We start from the raw sequence: 26613 nt of genomic DNA on the forward strand, positions 1-26613 counted from the left end.
CATTAAAATAGCACCAATTCCATTTCCTGAAGCATCGCATTCCAAAATAAAGGTTTTTGTGAAGTCCAGTGTAGCTAAGACCAGTGCTTGGCACATTGCCTCTTTAAGATGTTTGAAGGCTTTTGTTGCTTCTGGAGTCCATGAAAATGCATCTTTCTTCAATAATGTTGTTAGAGGTGCTACTATTCTCCCATAATTCTTAACAAATTTACGATAATACCCTATCAACCCGATAAATCCTCACATATTCTTTATGGCTGTGGGGATTTTCCATTCCTTAATGGCTTTAATTTTGCTAGGGTCTACCTTAACTCCTTCATGAGATACAATATGACCCAGATATTCCACCTCTTGTACTCCAAAGAAACATTTGGATCTTTTTGCATATAATTATTTCTCCTCCAATAGTTGTAGCACCCTATCAACATGTTCAACACGATCCTTCCAAGACTTGTTGTAGATTAGTATATCATCCAAAAATACTAACACAAATTTTCTAAGGAATGGTTTGAAAATGGAATTCATCAAACCTTGAAATGTTGAAGGTGCATTGGTAAGGCCAAAAGGCATGACCAAAAATTAATAATGACCCTCATGAGTTCTAAATGTTGTTTTCGGAATGTCTTCAGTCTTCATTCTGATTTGATGATATCCTGAACGAAGATCCAACTTGGTGAAGTAAATTGATCCATGCAATTCATCCAGTAATTCATCAATGACGGGAATGGGAAACTTATCTTTAATAGTGAGCTTGTTGAGCTCCCTATAATCTGGACACATGCACCATGATCCATCCTTCTTGTGTACTAATACTACTGGAGCAGAGAAAGAACTTTGACTTGGTTGAATTATACCAGCCTCTAGCATTTCTGCAACCATACGTTCAATTTCACTCTTTTTGGCATAGGGAAATCTGTACGCCTGATGTTTGGAGGAACACTTCCTGGAATCAAATGAATAGCATGATCATGATCACGAATAGGTGAGAGACCTTTGGGAGTCTCAAATACCTTGGAATGATTGTCCAAGATTTTTTGGAGATCTGGAGAAATAGATGATTGCAATGTGGAAACATCTAGCGAACATAATTGTGCAATTACACCCCTTTGTTCCTTTTTTAGAATCTTTGTCATACCATTAGAGCTAATTATCTTTTCTGGTTTCCCTGTAATACCCCTTAATTCAAATTCCTTTCCTTCCACGGAAAATTTCATGAAAAGTTCTTGAAAATTGAAAGCTATTGTAGCCAAGGATTGTAGCCATTGTACTCCTAGTACAACATCAGCACCTCCCATTGGAATGGAAAGCATTGGGCTAGTCAATACATATTCTCCCATCGATAGCTTGATATCATGGCATTTTCTAGAGCAATTTATTGTTTCTCCATTTGCAACCATCACTTGACACTCTGGTGCTGGGTATAAGAAACAATTCAATTATTTTGCTACCTTACAATGAATAAAATTGTGGGTACTTCCTGAATCAATCAAAAGTAGTACCTTTTTCTTATTGATTTGTCCTTCTATCTTGATGGTTTGAGGAGTGGTAATTCTTGCCAATGAATTACAAGATATGGTCGGATTCATTTCTTATTTATCTAGGCTTTGTTCCTGGAGTATATCCTCTTCTTTTGACCTTTCTTGCTCCTTTTCTTTTTCCTCTTCACAATCATGTAGAATAATTTCTTCTCAGCACACTTATGACCTTTAGTGTATTTGCTATCACAACTGTAGCAAAGCCCTTTTGCTCTTTTTTCTTCCAATTTTTTTGGTGTCAACCTTATAGGTTGTGGAAGACTAGGAGCAACCACACTTCTATCTTTATAGTTGTGAGTGGTATGCTTCCTGGTTGCCATAATTTTTCTTTCCAATTTTCTTGCTAACCTGAGTACCTTCTCTAATGAATCAGGTTCCCAAAGGTGAACATCATGTTGGATATTATGCTTTAAAGTCCCTATGAACACAATTTGTGTTGTACAACAACCCCCCATTTCATAAAATTTTTACTTTCAAAACTATAATATGAAATGGGTCCCTTTTAGATTAAATTGGTATCAACTTATCATTCCTCAAAAGGTCCGAAAAGAAATAAAACATTATAAACCTTTTGAGAAAACATATAATTGGTCTTATAATAAAAAATGAATAATCCTTTATTATTGCGATAAAGCGATCGCATATCGCAATAACAAAGGATGCATAACAAAAGACCCATTGGTTTTCCCCGATGCGACAAGCGTGAATAACTATCGGATATAGGGAAGGCAAGTGATCATAACAAAAGGCCCCTCTCTTTGCTCTGATGTGATATCGCTATCGTCGATCGTGGAATGTAACATGTATGCAACAAAAAGCCCTCGTATAAAAGCTCCTGATGCGAATTGGCAATATCGCTATCGACGATCGGGGATCCCGTAATAACAATATAACAACTTAAGCATTCCTCCGATCCCCGATTGTGATAAAGTTAAGCGCGACTTTCAAAAAGGATTGATAAGGCTTGGGTATATTATGTTTAATTATTATTAAAAGTCTTTCTCTGCCCGATAGCGATTCACTTACGCCCAACCGCCAAAACATCAAAGCCACGCTTAAATGAATTATTCGGCCAATAAACGATATGATGAGCATTTAAATGATTGACAGGTTTAAACGGAAAATTAATGAAGCAGTGATGCCAAAATATCTTCAGAGATTGTATCCGCGCCCACCTTATGTTAGTCTTCCATTATTCATTGATTGATATAACTCTTTCATATTTGGTTTGCACCACATATTCTCCACATTACGTTCATTTTATCTCCTGTGTAGAGCTCCTCCGAAGCAGCGAATTTAGGCCAAATGGGGAAGAAGTCTAAGAAATCTGGAACAGCTTCAGCTTCCGCGGTAACAGGACAACACACTTCCGATTTGGGACCAAGTAAAAAGGGATTAATCTCGGACACCACATGTCTTGGTCTCGGTAAAACTACTTGGCAGAGCATCTATAATCTGGTTGAGGCCAAAGAGCCTCAGGAAGCATCAGCACAAGCTACAGCAGACCCGGCCTGGAAGTCTGATGCAACCCTAAAGGATTTGGTTGATTCTTACATACACCGGATAGCGGCTTGAGAGCAAATTCTTCCATACACAGATGTGGTAATATGGGCAATTGAGGAAATCCCAATTACAAACAGAACATTTTACACTATCGACAGGAGAGTGTTCGACTCGTTTCAACCCGATGATTTGAGACAAATGTACCATTTTCCCGCACCAGAGAAGAAGTATAACAAAGCATTTTTGGAGAAGTTCAGAGATGAAAATGAAATTGAATCAGTACCTATACGGTATTGGAGACAAAACCAAGAGAAACACAAGCATGAGTCCTCGGGTAAGTACTCTGTCGATTCCTTGTGTTCTCCTTATTGTTATGTTGGAGTAATGATGTGTAGGATTTGGGGGTTGCATGATTCCTCAAACTTCACCATAGAAATGGTATCTTTAATGGAATCAGCATGCAATAGCGAAATAATGGATTAGGGGAATATATTATCTGATAAGTTAGCAACAGCTATTCTTGAGTTCAGAAACAAATCCCGCGTTACTGAAAGGTTCATTCCTCCATTTTACTTTAGTGCCTACATCTTAGATACTCTTTGTTTTAACTCCGAATTTCCTGTGCTGGGGTGGAGATGGACTCCACAGGACCCTATGCCCATTCATATCTATCACCAGAAGTTGTGGAAAGCCCACTATAAACACCACCTATATCAAGTTTGCAATGGATTTATGTTACCCATTTACTATGCAATTTTTGACAAACCTGCTCCTAAGATTTCCTCACAAGCACAGATTGACTTGACAGCCTTAGGAAACTGGTTCAGAGAAGAAAAATTTACATATGTAAGAGTTTTTGGCAGTCAGGCCAGGCCTCACGTCCTCCCCTTGTATATACCCGACAAACTATTGGCTCGAGAAATAGCATATCAGCTTACATCCGAAGGAGTTACAAAGACTCTAAGGAATAAAAAGAAGCAGGTCTGCCCTCCTTTTCCTCTAAGGTGTGGCGTTTATGCTCTGCATGACTAAAAACATGCCAAGAAAGAAGAAGAAAAGATAAATACACTGAATCTCGCCACTCTTCCTAACAAACGATTTGATCCAAACAAAGTTGTCTATAATGCACTAGAACAGGAAAAACTCACTAAATTTGAACATAAAGAAGATGAGTTTGATGACCTATTCTCCTTAGCCGAGTCATTATGATCTGAAAATGGAATTTACTTGTTTAAGGGTGCAAGGTATCCATTTCCAATAATTTCAACTGTGAGCTATACACTCCAAATGACCTCTAAAAATGTGTAAACCTCTTATTTCTTATACAGAGATAGACTGTAGGGGCATTCGCTGGACATGTCACCTCTAAAAAGAGGATGAGTTCCAGAGGTTACCTGGCCCTCTACAGGCTCTACTTAAAGAAATAAACAAGTAAACACTTAGAAGTCTTTGACATACACATGCTTGAAGTTTGAGGTCTTGCGGAATAAGACAAACAACTTTCTGCAGCTGAATAGGTGATTATGTGTATATGCAAGTTATGTATATTTTATTGTTTAAAACTTTATATCAGATTTGTTTACCATACCATTTTCAGCAAATAAAAGACATCAAAATGATAAAGCAGTTCACCCCCTCCTGGGCTACATCTGTTGGATCAAGCCTCTCCAACTAGGCTTGTCCTCTTGTATTAAAATTGCTACAAAAGCTAATACAAGAATATGGGTGTCTTAAAGGATAGATCTGACTGTAAATACAGAATCAGAAGATAGGATTTATCCAAACATGCTCTTTCCCAAACACTAAACAGTGAAATTGGTACCTTATACAGTACTTTCCCCAGTTGGCCCTAGTGGCCCTTTAAACTAGCATGGAGAATTTCAAGGTGAATATGACCTCAATTGGTTCTGACACCTCTGCCATTAGACTCAGGAGGTCAAAAATAGCAGGCATAGGCTTTTGAATCACCAAAAACAGATGATCATAGCCCCCAAACAGCTCAATCACTTAAATGGCCCTGGTGGCCCTGAAAGCTTCCCTGAAGCTAAACAGTGAGAAGAATACCTCAGAAGGCAAAAAGAGTTGTAGAAATAGATTCAGAAGGTTGGAAAACTTCAGGAATAACCTTCGTTCCACATTCACTAGCTGCACAATTCCCAATGCAGCTCCCAAACTGATTTGGCCCTAGTGGCTCCTAGAACTTCCACGAAGCAAAAACACCTGCCAATGACCTCATATGGCTGTGAAACCTGTGCCAATGGCTTCAGAAGGTCGAAGAGACCCAAAATAAATAAATAAATCGTCCAAAACGGACTTTCTGGGCCAACGTTATGGCCATTTACTCCCAACTTCCAGTTTGGCCTAACAAAACCCCAATTACATTTAATGACGGCCAGTTAAGCTCGCCAAAAATGGCGGGACCGCCAAATTTGGCGCTCCACCAATTATGCCGCCATCTTTCTGCAGTTAAACTTAATGTCTGCCTCGGATTTCATGCTGACCGTTGGCGGGCTGGCGGTTTGCTTAAGCTCCTGGTTCTTGCATGCTGGTCGTATGGTGTTGGGGGGCTGGCCTTTAGGGGTTGGCCCCCTTAATTTTCCCAATGGGAGCAAATTCAAACCTTATCGAACTTTAATCTGCCCATTCATCAACCAAAGGCAGCGTGGGCTAATGGTAAATCGTTGGAGTAATGAACCAGAGGTCGGGGGTTCAAAACCCCATCCGACCAAAACCCATTTTAATACACCGCCATCCAATTTCGCTGACGTCATCTGGGGCCACGTGGTGCCCTCCGGGAATATTTCAAGGAATATTCTACAGAATATTTCAAGGAATATTCTACAGAATATTCCTTTTTAAATGTTTTTAAAAAAAAATCAAATTTCTAATGTTATTGACCAAATTATTCTTTTTGCCATATCTTCCTCATACGGCGACCGTTTTTCGAACCGTTTGCGGCGCCGGAATCGGGAGGACGAGCACTTTCCAGTAGTTCATCTTTGAACCAGTTCTAATCACTTTAAATTTTGACCATTTTACGACACTTGGTCCTGAGCTCCTGATCACATTATTTCAGGTTGAAATGCTAGATAGAATGAGATATCACGACGACGAGTTAGTTGAATTTAACAAAATTAGAGAGCAGAGGTTGCAAAATATACCTCTAGATTTGTTAGCCACTGCCCTGATGACACAGTCAAGTGAGCCTGAACAACGACTTACCAATGAACCTCCTGCTACATCAGAAATTTTTGGAGAAGTCCGAACAAAATAGCAGGAGGAACTCCAAAGGAAAGAACAGGAGGAAGCGCAGAGGAAAGAAGAAGAGAGAATATGTGAAGAGGAACAAAAAAGGCAGCATGAGCATAGCAGCAAGGATGTGAATGTTGATACCCAGATTGACCCAAGGTTGCTCTAGGAATGGCAGCAATTCGATTCAATCATAAGCAATCTAGAAAGCTCAAGAGAAGCCGATACATCCAAAGTGGCTGATACACAGGATACAGCATCAAAAGAGGTTCCAAGTGAAGAAAACAGCAGTATACCCCCTACTACAGACATAGAAAAAATTCCCAAAGATCCTTCGGATAAAATCATTTTGCAAGTGGAGGATATACCTCGATTGGATGTATTTTACATCCCAAAGCATAGGGTCGTAGTAAAGCGACAGAAGAAAAGGACAAGGATTGATCAACCTTCCCTATTCCCTAAACAAACAGTGACAGCCAACGTAGTTTGGAAGGAGGAGTTTGATCCTTCTGATGACCTAACAAAATTATACCAATATGTTGGGGCCTATTCGGCGGCCACCATGGACAAGGCATCAGAAGTGAGTAATTTGTTAAAAGAAAAGACCAGGCAATCGCCTCATTACAAGCATAGTTATCGGAAGCACAACAGAAAGCAGAACAATTAGAACTGCAATTGTCCACGCAGTAAGAGATAAATAATCAATTGAACAAGTAGTTGCATGAAGAGAAACAGAGGGTCGATTCGAATGCGATTCAAAAGTAGAAAGAACTATCGGAGGCATTAGCAAAATTGAAAACAATGAATGAACAGATGGTAAAGACAAAAGATGAGAAAATTGCTCAATTATCAGGTCAAATAGAGAAGTTTAAGAATATTCCGCAGCTTGCCGGTTTCAGAGCAGAAGCACTACAGATTAATAAGGCACTGGTAACAAAAATAGGATTATTATGTCATAAAATTGCTCAAGTGGAACCCCTGTTTGACATAACAACATCAATAATCGATAAATCAGTTGATTCTAGACAAGACTTAGAGCAGGCCGATGAAACCTTGACAAATTTTCTTGATTGGCAGGACACTAATGAGGGACAGGAAGCAAATTTTCCTAAAATCCTAGAATCCCATAAAGAAATCTTATTTATGGAATGGCAGTCCCAGTTAATGAAGGCAGAGAGAGCAGTTTCTAGATGCAAATTAACCACAAGTAATTTGGTTGAATTAATTAATGATATTCTCTATTTATCTAATATGATCTCTCAGTGTACACCAGGTAAATTAATATCGGCCAAAATATTGGAGCAATCATGTTATCAAGAGCTGGAAAAGAATGGGAGATTGATCACAGGTATTAACAGTTTAACTTGGGACACCTATTGGTTGTTCTTAGTAAAACCATACAGCCAGAGAGATGCCCTCAAGTGCCTAACAGATGCAATCAGGTGTATCATTTCCGATATACAATATGCCACCTATGCTGCTCAACTCAATTCTCGTCTCAGCTGCCCTCAAGAAGTGGAACTGATGCTAGCAATATGCCAACTCAGGTCGAAAGGCAAACAGTCAGAGTGATGAATCATGTTTCCAACTGCCAGATTGCTATGGGGGAGATATGCAAGATGGAGTTGTACCAATTTAGTAGCATTTTAATTTTGTAGTTAGTTAGTTTAATTAAGTATTTATAGACCCTATCATGTATTTAGAAAGGGTCGTAAGTTTTTGTATATGACTTAAACCTGAAGTTGCACTACTGTAATTCAGGTATATTTTTTATAAAGACTAGGCCAATTATTCCAATTTTGATAACGAAGCTTTTATGTGGATGTGCACTACTCCCTTTATTTAAAAGTATTTCTGAGTCGGAAGAAGGAATTCGAATTGCAATTGATGTTGGGAATGATTTGCAGCTCATATGGTACTACTATCTATGTCTGAATTCATTATTTTTATGTGAATTGTTATTCGATCATTCTTGCTATTATTGAATATATGCATGTGTTTTAACAACATTCTTTATACTTTCCACTATTGGATGTTTACAGCATGCTTTTCCTCTAATCATACATGTATCAGTAATATAAAAAGATAAGTGTAACAATGTTTTATTAATTACTTTGTTCAACTATTTGAACAAAGCAATTATTATATGAATGAATGTCTATGTTTATTGAATAGAGTCATCTATATGCCTATTGATGAACAGAAATCATCAATCGTTGCACTTAAAAATAGAAGCTTCTCAGGATAGAATAGTCATTTGTATTTTCACTTTTTAGATTAAGTCATCCATTTCTTATCACTTATTAGAAAGCCAATCACTCATCCATCCCTTTTTATTCATTGCTGGGAAACTGGTCCCATTATATCCAGTCAGAGCCACCATCCCAAACGGAAAAGGAGTTGTATTAAGGTCCAAACGGTGTGGTTATCCCTCGATTTTGATGCAATGATTTTTGAGGCATCAACAACACATCAATCCTATGCTCCTGTGGAATATATTTTACCCTTATGTTCAATTTTTGGAACTCCTCAATGTGCTCCATTATTGAACCCTTTTGTTTGAGACTTATCAATTGGCTAAAAAGAGTGTTGCTTTTTGTATCCTCATGATGTGCTATCAACTCTTCCGTAAAAATTGCCCAAGTGATAATTTGTTTATGAGAGCAAAGCATTAATACCATACAAACTGATTTGGTTCCAAATATAAAGTTGCAATACGTACCTTTTGTGTGTTTTTCACATTATTGAGATCGAAAAATTGCTCAATTTGTAAAATCCATGTTGCGGGATCCTTGCCATCAAACTTCCTCATATATATTTTTGGAATATAATGATTTTTGATCCCACATTAGAGTCTAAGAAATCATGATTAACATTTCTTTTGTTCGCATCATGATTTTCCTTTACTACCTTTTCACCATTGGTAAGTATTTCTTGTAGAAAATTTTTCAAATTTGTCTTCAAATCTGCCATGCCTGTCTTCAAATTTGTGTTCAAATCTATCTTCAAGTTGTCCATCTTAGCTTCCATGCCATTCATCTTAGCTTCCACGCCATTTATCTTAGCTTCTGTTAGCTTTTGTGACAGTGAAATTTGTTGCACTTGTTCTTGTAATTTTGATATATTTTGATACCAAATGTTAAATAAGTGGGTTGTACTAATAACAATAAGGGGTTACACTAGTAGTATAGGGGCCTAACAGTGTACATGTTGCACATATGGTATTGGTGTACATGTGGTATTGTGTGCATGTCATCCATGTTGTGTTATGGGCATGCAGTGTTATGTATGTGCATCATGTAGTCTTGGTATTACGGCATTTGTACTCGTTATGTTGTACGCTATGTAGGTACATGTATTGGGTGGTATTGCACATCAGGTATAGATGGATGCACTGTGTTTTACACTAGTTTTAGTTGTATGTGTTGTACATCAGGTGTAGGTGCATGTAATGCATGGTGTTGTGTGTCAGGGGTGGTTGTATGTGTGTGATGCACACTATGCATATGTGCACCTCATAGAGGAGAATGCACTGGGTGTTTGCTGGGTGTGGCAACTGATCCAGTATCTATAAAAAATAATAAAGGTATAAGGATCGATGAAGGATAGGTATCCGTATTGTATTTCAGTTTTATTATGCATGTGACTTATGATTCTAGTATATGATGATTACATGTGAATTATGATTTTGATTTATGTTCTATAATTCTGATTTATGATTTTGGTTTATGATGGTTACATGTGATTTATGATTTCGATATATGATGGTTGTGTTTTGACCTAACCTGATGTGATATTTTTATACATGTTGATTTGGTCAAAGATGTTAGTTTGACTTCTTGTGACAAGAAGAGAACAAGATTCCAAGTGTACAGTATTGACGAACTACCAATGAGGTATGATTTGAATTTATTTCAATTTATTTTGAATCTAATGGAAGTTATGTTCTTGGTACAGGAAGCATGAACATTCCCAGATGAGTGGTTAAAATCAACTGCGATAATTGGCAACAGCAAAGGAATCTAAATAGGCAGTAGTATGTTGGTAAAGAACTTCAGAAGGAGGGCCATTATGGGACACTGGTACCCAATTGTGTCCATTGATTTCCATGACCATGCTATGACTGATATGATTGTTTTAAGGTAGAGATATGCCTTAGTTTTTGTGTCTTCTAATGTGAGGAATCCTTGCCAAGGTATGGACTACCCGAGATGGGGATGCCAGTGGAACTTGGAAGGTGAGTGACAGCATGGAAGGTGTGAAAAGATTCTCGAGGGACTATGTAGCAAAGAAGGGAAGGTCATGGATGGATTTTCTTGGTCATTAGCATTGCCATATGGAATCAGATGCACATTGGGAGTGTGCCTTGGAAAAATGAGCCAATAACTATTCATTGAGAGGACAAGTGATCCAGGATTATAGTGATGGACATTGGATGCAGATTTTACTTTGCAGTGAATTCTAGACTTCTTGGGAAGGAGGTGAACCCTGGTATTACTTTGAGGATGCAGGTGTGAGCCTCTGGATTTCCTTGTTATGGATACAGGCATCATATTCTTTATTTGTTGGTTAATAAAATGTGTATATGTGTATATCATTCTAAATATTGTAATGAGTTGTGTTATAAAGCTCCACTATGCAGTATGTTGTCATGTTGTCATGATGTTTTGTTTTAGCAACTAGTCATTGTAACTACTGCAATGAGCTGTGTTATAAAGCTCCATGGGTAGTATGTTTTTTTTTCAACATTCTTTTGGTTATAGGTGTCATTGAACATCGAGGACAGTGTTCCCCCAAGAGGGAGTGTTCTATAACACCCTTGGTGAAAATTCCATTTAAAAATATATAATACCACTGATGATGGGACACGTATTCCAAGCTGAATGATGGGAAGGACATCCTAGTGGGTGTTAATTTGGTTGTTTATGGTTAAGGAAATTGGAAAAGGAAATGGCTAAGGCATTAAAGAGGCAAAATGGTATTTTGGCACATGTATTTATGAAAATAATGGAAAATAGGAGAAAAATTAGGTGAAAGGTCATAGGTTGTATGTGAGGAGGAAATTGAATAAAAATAATGGAAAATGAAGAAAATAAAGGCCTCGTTAATAAAAATGATTTTGAGGATCAGTTGGCAAGCTTCCTCCTTTCAGTGTGAAACTTTTGTCAGTTTAGTTTTGGGAACTCTCTCATTATTCTCTCTCTCTCATACTCTTGGAGACTTAGAGTTTTCTTTGAGCACTCTTGGTGGGTGTGGCATACTTGGATTCTGGGAGAAAGAAGGCAAAGGAAGAGCAGGAAATCACAAGAGGGCATTGACATCAATAGCTACATCAGATTGCTTGCAGGTACCGAGTTGCATGTATGATTTCTTCACTAGTTTTGGCATGCATGTGGCTTCTTGGCTATGATTTGTCATTGGCATGGAGGATGGCTAGGATTGACAGTGGATTGCCTAGCCTTTCCATTTCCTAGATAGCTCTGGTGATTGTGGGTTTACTTTCAATTCTTTTTTTTGGTTGGTTCTCGTGTTTCCTCAGCTTGGGTTGAGTTATTAGTCCTAGAAGCCCTGGTTGAACAAATGCTCTGGAAGCCCTGTAGCAGTTTGGGTTGAGTTACCATTCCTAGAATCCCTGGTTGGAAAAATGCTCTAGAAGCCCTTTGTGGGTTGAGTTACTAGTCCTGGAAGCCTTGGTTGGACAAACGCTCTGGAAGCCTTGTATAAGTTGTGGGTTGAGTTACTAGTTCTGGAAGCCTTGGAAGGCTTGGATGGAGACCAATCTAATGATGGTTTTTGGTGATGTCTGACCATGAGGTGGAATCAATGCTTGATGGGTTGAGGTGGGTTGCCTCTAGAAGCCATGGATGGGTTTTGATTGATGTGTTCTTTGAGATCCCACATTCATGCTTTGAATATGGCACATTGGTGATTGGATGAAGAGAGGCTTGGCTCAACCAATCTATGGTTGGGTGGAACGTGGTAGTCCCATATCTAGTTGGTTCATTGCATTTATTAATGAAAAAAATTTGTTCCTTGATTTTCATGTGTAAATGTATTGATGTATATATGGATTTTGATGGCTGATATGTTTATTGTATTTTTGTTCCTATTATGTTGTTTATATGCACATTTACCCTGGAGGGTGTTACAATGGGTTACCTTTTTCCTAAGATTATAATAATTCTATGTGAATATTCAAATTAATAGCAAGAACTGAGGAAAATATGATTTGTAATTAAAAGCATGGATGATGCCCTTTGACCCTGTAAGATAACTTGTTGAGACTCTTACGGTATGGACTATTCTGCCCAGGCTTCCATTACACTATTGGAGTTTTAACTTCTTCAAAGTAGTATGTGATAAATTAGGTTCCTTTGTTCATGGAGAGGATGGCTAGAAAGATAATATAGACATATGGCTTAGATCCAGGTGGATGTATGTATCAAAGGGTTTTGGTGGGAGAGATAGAAATGTATCAAGTCGGGTCTATTAATTGGAAACAAAGGTTAGATTACCAAAAAATTCTCTTTCAATGCCATAAATTCCATGAAGCTAATAACATTCAATGTTTTTGTCCATTTTTCAGTCCTTATGTGACCCATTAGAGCCCCCCAAGGGTTTGAAGGCCTATTGATGGAGAAAATTGCACCACCAATGGTAAGGGGACCTCTCTAGTGTAAAGTCCCAATTAGACCTAACATTCTTTAGGAGAGGAGACCCATCTAGTATGTGGGCCCAGTTTTGACCATGTTTGTGTCTTTTTCTTGGCTCTTGAATGAAGAGATGTTATTGTGAGGCGAGTGTGAAATACCCAAAGAGTGAGGACGAATGACCCCACAAATGATAAACTTGCAATACAAAGAACAATATAATAACAAGACAACAATAAGACCAAGTACAACTTAGTAGGAATCAGTTATGTAAAACCATCTAAGACATACAAGAGTAAAATATCACTAGAAACTAATTGAAAAGTATTTCACAACTAATACTAGTGTAACGCATGGAAGGAAAAAACAAATATCCATAAGAAAGCATATGATCCATAAGCCACAAATTACTCCATAAACATACAACTCATGTGAAATTAAACATGCACACACAATAGAAGTACTAGATAGTCATTACAACCACAATGAAAGTGCATGAGAACTAATGCCAAGAGTGAAGGGCTTCTCATCGATAATGTTGCAAAATCAATTACATGTACCACAAGCCCATAAAAATATAATAATGGAAGGTGAGTTTCTCATATCATCTCCAAAATAAGATCCTAGCCTTAACATAACTCACTCCAAAATTTCCAACAGCAAGAGTGCTTAGAGCTACTTAAGAGCCAACAACTTTCTCTATGATAAGAGCTTCTGAAGTCCTAATATCCCCTTGTTTAAAGGCATGAAGATATATTTATATAAATGGGTAGATGTGTTATGAAACCAGCTCAAGAAAAGATAGAAAAGATAGATCAACGCCTTAGAATTCAGCCTCTTCGAGGGGGCAACCTCCTTTACATTACATAAATGAACAATTCTTGGATGATACAAATGACAAAACCTCCTTTCTATATATAGGAGTCTAAGGAGTCACAATATAATCCAGCCGACCTAACAATAATAATATAAAGCCACAAAAATAACAATAGAGGGATTCTATGGGGCACAGAAATAACAATATGGGGGTAATAGGGGCACAACAATATAAATAAGGGGTATAACTACAATAGTAATGGGGTAATCACTAGTATTATAGGGACCCAACATGCCCCTCTCCTTCAAAAAAGTGTTGTCCTCAACGCTTGAGTAGTTCTGGATACTTCTGCATAAAATTCTCATCCTCCCATGTGGAATCTTCAGCGGATAAGTTCTTCCACTTGATAAGATACTCTGAAATTGATCGATTTCGTAGCTGTCGAGTTCTTGTTTCTGTGACTGCTTCTGGTTCCAATATAATTTTTCCTTCCTCATCAAGTTCTGGCAATATTGTTTGAATTGGGAGCTTGTCACCTATAACCTTCTTTAAACATGAAACATGGAAAACTGGGTGCAATCGAGAAGCTGCAGGAAGCTCCAATTTGTATGCCATAGTACCAATCTTTTGCAACACCTTGTACGGACCATAATACTTTGGTGATAATTTATTATCCTTCTTAGCTTGCTTTAGGGACATTTGCTTATATGGTTGTAGCCGTAGGAATACCCAATCACCTACATCAAAACTTCTTTCACTGCGATGTTGATCTGCCTGTTGTTTCATTCTATTTTGTGCCAACACGAGGTTATCCTTTAAGAGTTGGAGGACTTGTTGTTGATGTTCGATGTGATGTTCCACTGCCTGAACCTTAGAATTTTCTCTTAAATATGATGTGATGGATGGTGGTTGATACCCATAAAGTGCCATAAATGGGGTCATTTTTGTTGCTGTATGGAAGGAAGTGTTATACCACCATTCAGCCAGAGGCAACCATTTGACCCATTGTGTCTGTTTATCAGATACAAAGCAACGAAGATATCCTTCCAAACATTTGTTTACTATCTCAGTTTGCCCATCAGATTGAGGATGATAAGATGAGCTATGAGCTAACTGAGTACCAAGACAAGAAAATAATTCTGTCCAAAAATTTCCAGTGAAAATGGGATCTCTGTCACTTACAATAATCTTTGGGTTTCCATGTAGCTTTTGAACTGTTTCCATAAATGCAGTAGAAACTGTACTGGCTTTAAATGGATGTGATAATGCACAAAAGTGTGCATACTTGGTAAGTCTGTCAACTACCACCATGATGACACTCTTTCCCTCAGACTTGGGTAAACCTGTGATAAAATCCATTGAAACCTCCTCCCAACGTTGGCTTGGAATGGATAAAGGTTGTAATAGACCTGGTGTCTTAATTGTTTCAACTTTATTTTGCTGGCAAACCAAACATTCCGCCACAAACTTTTGAATATCTGATTTAAGGCCATCCCAAAAAAATTCCTTCTTAACCCTGTGGTAAGTTTTTAAAAATCCTGAGTGCCCTCCTAAGGGAGAAGTGTGCAATTCCATAAGAATCTTTTGTTTTAGCTGGGAATTCTTACAGAGGTATAAGCGATCTTTGTACCATAACGAATCATTTTTCCAGCTAAATGTATCAGAAGTACTGGAATCTTGTTGTAGCTTTCGAATAAGTGCCCACACTTCTTCGTCATTCTTCCATTCCTCCCTTGCTTCGTTTATCCAATCTGGTTGGATAATAGAAATGGCACACAACAATGCTTCCACATCCTCATCCTTTCTTGAGAGTGCATCTGCCACCACATTTTGCTTCCCTTTTTTGTAGATGATTTCAAAGTCATAACCCAACATCTTTGTGACCCACTTTTGTTGCTCTTCAGAGGATAATCTTTGTTCTAAAAAGTATTTAAGGCTATCATGATCCGTTTTTACCTTGAAGTGTCTTCCCATTAGGTAGGGTCGCCATTTCTTAAGTGCATGGAGTATTGCCAACATTTCCTTCTCATAAATAGCTTTGCTTAAAAACTTTCCCTTGATTGGACGACTTTCAAAAGCAATGGGTCTTTCATCTTGCATTAGAACAGCACCAATTCCATTTCCTGAAGCATCACATTCCACAATAAAGGTTTTTGTGAAGTCCGGTGTAGCTAAGACCGGTGCTTGGCACATTGCCTCTTTAAGATGTTCAAAGGCCTTTGTTGCTTCCGGAGTCCATGAAAATGAATCTTTCTTCAATAATGTTGTTAGAGGTGCTGCTATTCTCCCATAATTCTTAACAAACTTGCGATAATACCCTGTCAACCCAAGAAATCCTCGCAGATGCTTTATGGATGTGGGGATTTTCCATTCCTTAATGGCTTTAATTTTGCTAGGGTCTACCTTAACTCCTTCATGAGATACAATATGACCCAAATATTCCACCTCCTGGACTCCAAAGAAACATTTGGATCTTTTTGCATATAATTGTTTCTCCTCCAATAGTTGTAGCACCCTGTCAACATGTTCAACATGATCCTTCCAAGACTTGCTGTAGATTAGTATATCATCAAAAAATACTAACACAAATTTTCTAAGGAATGGTTTGAAAATTGAATTCATCAAACCTTGAAATGTTGAAGGTGCATTGGTAAGGCCAAAAGGCATGACCAAAAATTCATAATGACCCTCATGAGTTCTAAATGTCGTTTTTGGAATGTCTTCAATCTTCATTCTGATTTGATGATATCCCGAACGAAGATCCAACTTGGTGAAGTAAATTGATCCATGCAATTCATCCAGTAATTCATCAATAACAGGAATGGGAAACTTATCTTTAATAGTGAGCTTGTTGAGCTCCCTATAATCTGGACACATGCGCCATGATCCATCCTTCTTGTGCACCAATACTACTGGAGCTGAGAAAGAACTTTGACTCGGTTGAATTATACCAGCCTCTAGCATTTCTGCAACCATACGTTCAATTTCACTTTTTTGGACATAGGGATATCTGTACGGCCTGATGTTTGGAGGAACACTTCCTGGAATCAGATGAATAGCATGATCATGATCACGCATAGGTGGGAGACCCTTGGGAGTCTCAAATACCTTGGAATGATTGTCCAAGACTTTTTGGAGATCTGGAGAAATAGATGATTCCAATGTGGAAACATCTAGCGAACATAATTGTGCAATTACACCTCTTTGCTCCTTTTTTAGAAGCTTTGTCATACCATTAGAGCTGATTATCTTTCCTGGTTTCCCTGCAATACCCCTTAATTCAACTTCCTTTCCTTCCGCAGAAAATTTGATGAAAAGTTCTTGAAAATTAAAAGCTATTGTACCCAAGGATTGTAGCCATTGGACTCCTAGTACAACATCCGCACCTCCCATTGGAATGGAAAGCATTGGGCTAGTCAATACATATTCTCCCATGGATAGCTTGATATTATGGCACTTTCCAGAGCAATTTATTGTTCCTCCATTTGCAATCATCACTTGACACTCTGGTGCTGGATATAGGAAGCAATTCAATTCTTTTGCTACCCTACAATGAATAAAATTGTGGGTGCTTCCTGAATCAATCAACACTATTACCTTTTTCTTCTTGATTTGTCCTTCTATCTTGATGGTTTGAGGAGTGGTAATTCCCGCCAATGCATTACAAGATATGGTCGGATTTATTTGTTCTTCATCTAGGCTTTGTTCCTGGAGTATATCCTCTTCTTTTGACCTTTCTTGCTCCTTTTCTTCTTCCTCTTCACAATCTATGTAGAATAATTTCTTCTCAGCACACTTATGACCTTTAGTGTATTTGCTATCACAACTGTAACAAAGCCCTTTTGCTCTTTTTTCTTCCAATTGTTGTGGTGTCAACCTTATAGGTTGTGGAAGACTAGGGGCAACAACACTTCCGTCTTTATAGTTGTGAGTGGTATGCTTCCTGGTTGCCATAATTTTGCTTTCCATTTTTCTTGCTAACCTGAATGCCTTCTCTAATGAATCAGGTTCCCAAAGGCGAACATCATGTTGGATATTATCCTTTAAAGACCCTATGAACACATCAATCCTATGCTCCTCTGGAATATCTTTTACCCTTATGTTCAATTTTTGGAACTCCTCAATGTGCTCCATTACTGAACCCTTTTGTTTGAGACTTATCAATTGGCTAAAAAAAGTGTTGCTTTTTGTATCTTCATAATGTGCTATCAATTCTTCCGTAAAAATTGCCCAAGTGATAAATTTTTACGAGAGCAAAGCCATTGATACCATACAAACTGATTTGGTTCCAAATATACAGTTGTCATACGTACCTTTTGTGCGTTTTGCACATTATTGAGATCGAAGAATTGCTCCATCTGTAATATCCATGTGGCGGGATCCTTGCCATCAAACTTCCTCATATCGATTTTTGGAATATGGTGATTCTTCGATCCAACATTAGCATCTATGGAATCATGATTAACATTTCTTTTGTTTTCATCATGAGTTTCCTTTACTACCTTTTCACCATTAGTGACCCTTTCTTGTAGCAACTTCTTCAATTCTTCCATGTCTGTCTTCATATCTATCTTCAAATCTGCCATGTCTCTCTTCAAGTCTGTCTTTGAATCATCCATATTAGCTTCCATGCCCTTTATCTTAGATTCCATGCCATTTATCTTAGATTCCACGCCACTTATCTTAGCTTCTGTTAGCTTTTGTGAGCGTGACATTTGTTGCACTTGTTCTTGTAATTTTGATATATCATGTAGCATTTCTTCCTCTTCTTCATGAGTCATGCTAGAGCTTTCAGGTTCCTTACTAGGTGTTTGCATTTTCTTTCCTCGAGGCATCAGTTACCGATAATAATGCTTTACTATGCCCTTTGAATTCCATTAAACCAAGCTTACACAAAAATTTAAAAAAAACTACACACCTTTTTTCACTTTATAGAAGCCTGATATTGAATCTGATGTATCTCTGTAATTTTGGATCATCCAGTTCTGAAATTGCTACCTGTAGTAGCCTTCTGCGTCCTCTTTCCAATGCCACAAGTCTAAGCCAAATTGGATTCTCCAAGGAAGAGTTATGTGAAATCTCCCACAGTGACTTGCTTTTAGACTGGTTTAGTAGAGCGAACTTTTACGATGTGCCACGAGTCACTGTTTCAACCTTTGAATCTGAAACACACACAAAAGAAACTACAGTCTGTCCTCTTTCTGTACCTTTTTACGAAATTTCAATCTGATCCTCAGAGAGAGAGTTATGACGGGTTTCCCCAGATCACCTGTTTTGAATGTAATTCAGGAGTCTGCAAAAAGGTCAACTTCCTCAGATCATATCTCTGAAAATATCACACAAAAAGCTCTGAAATTTGGACCCAAGGTTCAACGCCAATTCTTCTAAAAGTCATTTTTGTTTCGACTTCCGAAACGTCACAGAAAAAAAGTTATAGCGAAAATGCCACGATGACCTGTTTGGAGCAGCGAAACCCTAGAATTCCGAAGCTCTGATACCAAATGTTATGAAACCAGCTCAAGAAAAGATAGAAAAGATAGATCAACGCCTTATAATTCAGCCTCTTCGAGGGGGAAACCTCCTTTAAATTACATAAATGAACAATTCTTGGATGATACACAAAACCTCCTTTCTATATATAGGAGTTTAAGGAGTCACAATATAATCCAGCCGACCTAACAATAATAATATAAAGCCACAAAAATAACAATAGAGGGATTCTATGGGGCACAGAAATAACAATATGGGGGTAATAGGGGCACAACAATATAAATAAGGGGTATAACTACAATAGTAATGGGGTAATCACTAGTATTATAGGGACCCAACAAGATGAGTGTTCACATGCCCCATGACTGTTCAACTACCTCATGACCTATTTGACTCCTAGTAACTTTTTACATTCTTCTAATTTTTCATTACTTTTAGCATGCACCATTTTATAATTATGACAAAAAATACTTACAACAAGACAAAAGAGAAACTATGAGAAGAAACATAAATTGTTGTTGGAAGTTATGAGAGGATTATTTTTGGTGATGTTTTCATTGCAAAATCATTGAAGCTTTTATGGATATTGAGCAAACATTGTGCCACCAACTTGTTTTAATTGATGTCCATTTGCTTATTGCTACACTAGTTGTTGAGTCTATTGATACTTGAGCAGCACCAACACTCCACATTTTGCTTACATGGTTAGATACATAGTTTATCCTTGTGCATTGTTCGAAACCATATGGAACTACCCTATAATAACTTTCCCAACCATGGCATATATAGGTCAATAATCCTCATGCAACACTTTTTTGGAATCACACATCAAACCAACATGCTAGGCCATCAACTTGAATGCCCTAGATGTATTAAAGTTCAAGGGAATGTAAATATCAAACAAAACTTATCCCTTGATCCTTTTCAAAGTCAATTGTTTGATAGATATGGGGGGCCACCAAAAATATTGAGTCAAAATCATCTACATTATGTTGGGAATGTTGGAAATAATACTGAGAGGGGGGGAGGGGTGAATTAGTATTATCAGATCAGATATAACTTTTTCATTTCCATAATCAGAAACATATACGCTACTTCAGTTAAGATAACCCGCGTGTATACGCTACTGTGTCTAAAGCAACTAGCGTATATCCAGAAATCTTATGATTCAGTTGGCTTATCTTCAGTAAATGCATCAGAACATTATTAACCATATTAAAAGTAAACAGGTGCAGTATAACAGAACAGATCATCACACATAAGGCACACACATGAACACCATGATATAAGTTGGAAACCCAATGTGGGTGAAAACCACCTGCTGCAATTTGTTTCTATCTTCCTTTAATAAGAAACTTCTTTTACAATGTACTGGTGCAGTCCTTTACCAGCACGCAGGCTACAACCTGCAGAGGGCTACAACCCTCTTAGCTCTTGTACTAGCCGATCCATTTACTAGTACGTAGGTGCCTACCTACAGAATGCTCCAACCTTTACTCGTTCTCCAGCTGCTCCTGGAAGGGAGCTACAACCCCCTGGCTCTTGTATTGGCTGATATGTTTACCAGTACGTAGGCGCCAGCCTACTGAACTCTACGATCTTCTCGGGACCACGTTTCATACATTTTCATATTGGATCCATAAAAAAACCTGCATCATCAATCTCTGAATCACCCAATACTGAATCACTAAAACCCTGTCAACAACATAGACAACATAACAATAACCAAATCCAACTTCATCTTCTAATATCATGCTTCACATTGTATACGCTACTTGGACAAACCCAACCTGTGTGTATATGCTCTTTTTCCAAAGACAACCTGCGTAAAGATCTGCAAATCCTAACTTATAATTCCTCAGCTATATCGGACATCAAAACATACCCAGATCATAAAAATAAACATGCGTCAATAGATCTAGTCTATCCACAGTCAAACCATATGAAGATAATCATTCCAAGCCTTGAGATCCCGTTCCATAGTTCACCATCCTCCACATGAGTGAAACCATGGTTCAGATCACCAACCCATAACCAGCATTTGGATCTCACACTCCATCAGATATTCATTACTCACTCCACCTTTGGCCTAATGATCTTCTCCTTATATAGGTTTAGGCCTTTCATAATACCACGGTCCAAAACCATAGTAAAACAATACCATCAACTCAATACTAGGGATCAACACGTTTGTCGAGATACTTTGGTCCAAAAACATAGGCTCAAGTATCGAGGACTAACTACCACGGACCAAAAGTAAGCTTTCTGACATGTACGCTCTTTTCCATTCATGAACCTGTGTGTATACCCTACTTGGTATATAGCGAACCTGCGTATACGCGACTTGGTATATAGCGAACCAGCGTGTATACACGACTTGGGCATAATGAACCGGCGTAGATGAATTTTATCTTCTTCTTATAGTCTGATCATCAATTCCTTGTTGCTGACCTTCTGCACTATGATTTGTCATCAGTGTGGTTTGCCATCAAGGACAACACTTATCTCATAATGCCAACAATCTCCCCCTTTGGACTTGATGGCAAAGCTAACTTGTCACGCTTAGAACTATCATCTGATTCCTTTGAGTTGTCCTCCATCAGTCACATCTGACATCTCTTCTGAAGATTCATCCAGTTATACATAAGTGAGATGTTCTTCTATGAGAGGGTTTCCATCAAGTACAACACATGCATCATAATGCCAACAATCTCCCCCTTTGGACTTGATGGCAACAACACCAAATCACTCTCCCCCTTTGACATCAAGGGCAAAGGGTGGACCAAGATGTTCTCTTCCTTTGCTAAAAATTTCGCTGTCCATACTCCCCCTGAGTATCTGTTAAAATCTTTGAATGATATCCCCCTTTGTATATGCCAAAGTGTACCAATCATTCCATGCTCCTCCTGAGTACATGCCAAATCTCTGTACTGTTGAAGTGTGCTGTTCATGCTCTTCCTGAATGTAGGCAAGATCTGCAAAAGATGTTCTTCAAGAAGAACATGACTCTATACATCATAAAAGACCTTCCTATCACCAAAGACTCATACATACATCCATTTCCCAACCACGTGGGGATATACTAGAATTGACTCATCCACCCAACCAAGTGGGGATACATCAAAAGTTTACACATGATAAGGCAAGAGCATTACATTTTCATCCCAGGCATAGTGGGGAACCAATATAGGCCGTTACATGACCTTGACATTATGAAAGAGATATCACAAAAGAGATATATGACCAAAATATCTAGAGCAAGACTTTATGAAAGTCACCAATAACTGATATCGCCAGCATCTGTCGATTCAGATCAGCAACCATGAGATCCTTTTGCCTTTGTTTCACCTGAAACCAACAACAACCGTGAACTAGAACCAAAAGCTTCTAAGATAATGCCAACAATACATCATTGGAAGATTATCTGCTCCCCCTGAACCTGTGCCAGATGGTCTCTGTCAGACCCATATTAGACTCTCTGCAACCAACATCTGTTCCTATTGATTTCCTTCAAAACTCCATATACGCGTCTGCATCCACATAAACAAGCGTATATACGCGGATAGGCCTTATGAAACTCGCGTACAACCATTTCCATATCAGCAACCTGTAAATGTCCTGCAACAAGGTATGTCTGGACATAGATGTCAACTCCTCCTTTTTAAACATCATCCTGAAATCATTCACATTATGTGTGAAACCACCATAGCCATTACATCAACGTCAAGATCTACATGATCCAAGTATCATTACTTGGGAACATCTGCATCAATCAACATATGTAAGTATCAACCTATCATCATATAGATAAGAACTCATCACCATGTCTCCAACAAGGCAACTTTGAGTAGTCATCCATGTATCAGCATTATGTATCTTGAGCTCAAGCTCATTTGACAAAAACTTATTGATATCATCAACAGCAACAATCCACGAGAGTTCCTGCATCAAAACTGTATGATCTTTATGCATATGACGACAGCAGCATATGAGTGACTCATCATCAAATGAGGAAGATGTGTATTCAAGCTTTGTACTTCTCCTTATCCTTATGAAGGTTACCATGTAAGCACCATATATGCATCATCAAAGAATCAACCTTAAATCTGATCTGAACATCAACTAAGAATCATACAAGATTTTATCATGGACAACTCATAGCAAGATATATCATAAGCATCATCACCAAGGACTAATAACCATAATGCCAACAATGAATTATTAAAGGCATATGCTCCCCCTCAACCTGTGCCATCTGTTTGATGTTAGATCTGAACATGCATACATCAGTAGTAAGCATCAAGACATCATCATCATCAAGTTAGGATTAAAGCACTTCTAGCATCTTACAAGTATCAAGACATTTCAAGATATTCTCAGCAGACTGTAATTGTTAACCAATAGAGCAGATACTGGATTGAATCATATCAGACTCCTTTTCTGAGCCTATCCCCACTGCTTTTCCACAGACTGACATATACGTGACTTTGCAGTGTATAACTCGCGTATATACGCGACTTCAATTTATGAAACTTGCGTATGAGTTTCAGGACACTGAAGTTTTACACCTTCAGCTCCCTCTGAGTCTGTTATGTCTGTGTTGTGCTGTATCTGAGTACATTGTGTTGTGCCACATCTTTCTGATTGTACTTCCTTCTTCTTCCATATCTTCAAGTGTGATGATGTTTTCTCCTTTTGGTGTGATGTCCATCCTTTGTTCCTGCATTCCTTTGCTATATGTCCAAGTTTGTTACATGCATAACATCTTACATGTTTCATATTCCTCCTGTAGCAATCAGCAGCTTTGTGACCAAACATATTGCAAGCAAAGAAATATCCATTAAAGTACCTTGAATGTGATGATCTTTCTGCATGATGGTCTTGAACTCTTCTTCTTCCACATCTGGCTGCAACATGTCCAAGATTATGACATACATAACATTCAACATTATTCATAGGAGGAGTAAAAGATTTTCTTTGAAGAATCTCTTTCCTTGGTTGATGATGAGATGGATATTTCATTTCTTCATTGATCACTTTAGATTTCTCTTTAGAGTTCCTTGCCTCACCTTGTGAACTAGATTCACCTTCAATAGATTCATGGAAACCAAGACCAGTCTTTATAGCAGGAGATCTTTGACTACTAAGAATATCATCCAAGACTTTAGAGCTATCTTGAAATCGTAAAAGCTTATCCTTTTCTTCTATTTTACCTTTCAAGATATTTACCTCATCCTGAAGCTGTTCTTCCTTTTCAAGAGATTGCCTTTTCAAATCTTCTTCAGCTTTTCTTCCTTCTTCCATTTGTTCCCTTAGTTTGAGAATCTCCTTTTCTTGTTCTTCATTCAGATCCTGCTGCATTTGATGAACTTGGAAGGCACATTCCAGCTGGGATTTTAAGCTGATGACTTCATTGTCTTGTTTTTCAATTGCTTGATGTAGATCTTCATTCTGCTTCCTTGATTCTTCAAGATCTACCTTTAGGGAGAGGATTGTAGCTTAAAGATTTTCATAGTAGCTAGATCTATCTTTGAGTTTCTTGATGGTTGTGCTTCTTTCGTTGACTTCTTTTCTTAATGACGTCACTTCATGCTGCAATTTTTGACATTGGTCTTCCTTGTCCTTGAGTAGTTTTCTTACCTTGTTTCCTTCTTCAAGTTGAGCCTTTAGTTTGGTAGCTTCTTCTTTGAAGTCACATTCCCTTTTGTTCAATAGAGCTTGTTGATCTCTAATTTTTTCTGTCAGCCTTTTAAATTCTGCCTCTATTTGATATCTTTCTTGTTCATCCATAAGAGCAAGATCAGTAGTTTCACTATCATTTCCATCTCTTTCACAAGGAAATATAGTTGGAACATCAGAGGATAACACATTCATACCTGATAATGATTCTGAATCCCAAGAGCTTCTTATACCTAATCCCCAATCGATTCTCCCACTGTCATAGTCCTTCTGAAATGCCTTCTTCTTCTTATGAGCTTTCTTCTTAAGCTTCTTTCCCATTGTTCCACGGATCTCCTTCAAGCGATCAAGCTTCTATCAAAGGACCTGCTCTGATACCAATTGTTGGAAATAATACTGAGGGGGGGGGGTGAATCAGTATTATCAGATCAGATATAACTTTTTCATTTCCATAATCAGAAACATATACGCTACTTCAGTTAAGTGAACCCGCGTGTATATGCTACTGTGTCTAAAGCAACTAGCGCATATCCAGAAAACTTATGATTCAGTTAGCTTATCTTCAGTAAATGCATTAGAACATTATTAACCATATTAACAGTAAACAAGTGCAGTATAACAGAAGAGATCATCACACATAAGGCACACACATGAACACCATGATATAAGGTGGAAACCCAATGTGGTTGAAAACCACCTGCTGCAATTTTTTTCTATCTTCCTTTAATAAGAAACTTCTTTTACAATGTACTGGTGCAGTCCTTTACCAGCACACAGGCTACAACCTGCAGAGGGCTACAAACCTCTTAGCTCTTGTACTAGTCGATCCATTTACTAGTACGTAGGTGCCTGCCTATAGAATGCTCCAACCTTTACTCGTTCTCCAGCTGCTCTTGGAAGGGAGCTACAACCCCCTGGCTCTTGTACTGGCTGATATGTTTACCAGTACGTAGGTGCCAGCCTACTGAACTCTACGATCTTTCCGGGACCATGTTTCATACATTTTCATACTGGATCCATAAAACAACCTGCATCATCAATCTCTGAATCACCCAATACTGAATCATTGAAACCCTGTCAACAACATAGACAACATAAGAATAACCATATCCAACTTCATCTTCAAATATCATGCTTCACATTGTATACGCTACTTGGACAAACCCAACCTGCGTGTATACGCTCTTTTGCCAAAGACAACCTGCGTACAGATCTGCAAATCCTAACTTATAATTCCGCAACTATATCGAACATCAAAACATACCCAGATCATAATAATAAACATGCGTCAATAGATATAGTCTATCCATAGTCAAACCATATGAAGATAATCATTCCAAGCCTTGAGATCCCGTTCCATAGTTCACCATCCTCCACATGAGTGAAACCATGGTAGATCACCAACCCATAACCAGCATTTGGATCTCACACTCCATCAGATATTCATTACTCACTCCACCTTTGGCCTAATGATCTTCTCCTTATATAGGTTTAGGCCTTTCATAATACCACGGTCCAAAACCATAGTAAAACAATACCATCAACTCAATACTAGGGATCAACATGTTTGTCGAGATACTTTGGTCCAAAAACATAGGCTCAAGTACCGAGGACTAACTACCACGGACCAAAAGTAAGCTTTCCGACACGTACGCTCTTTTCCGTTCATGAACTTGCGTGTATACCGTAC

The sequence above is a fragment of the Pinus tabuliformis genome, chromosome 1_2, assembly GCF_031772625.1.
Source record: "Pinus tabuliformis cultivar Carrire ecotype Pingquan chromosome 1_2, CPIR1, whole genome shotgun sequence".
In the NCBI taxonomy this organism is placed as follows: Eukaryota; Viridiplantae; Streptophyta; class Pinopsida; order Pinales; family Pinaceae; genus Pinus; species Pinus tabuliformis.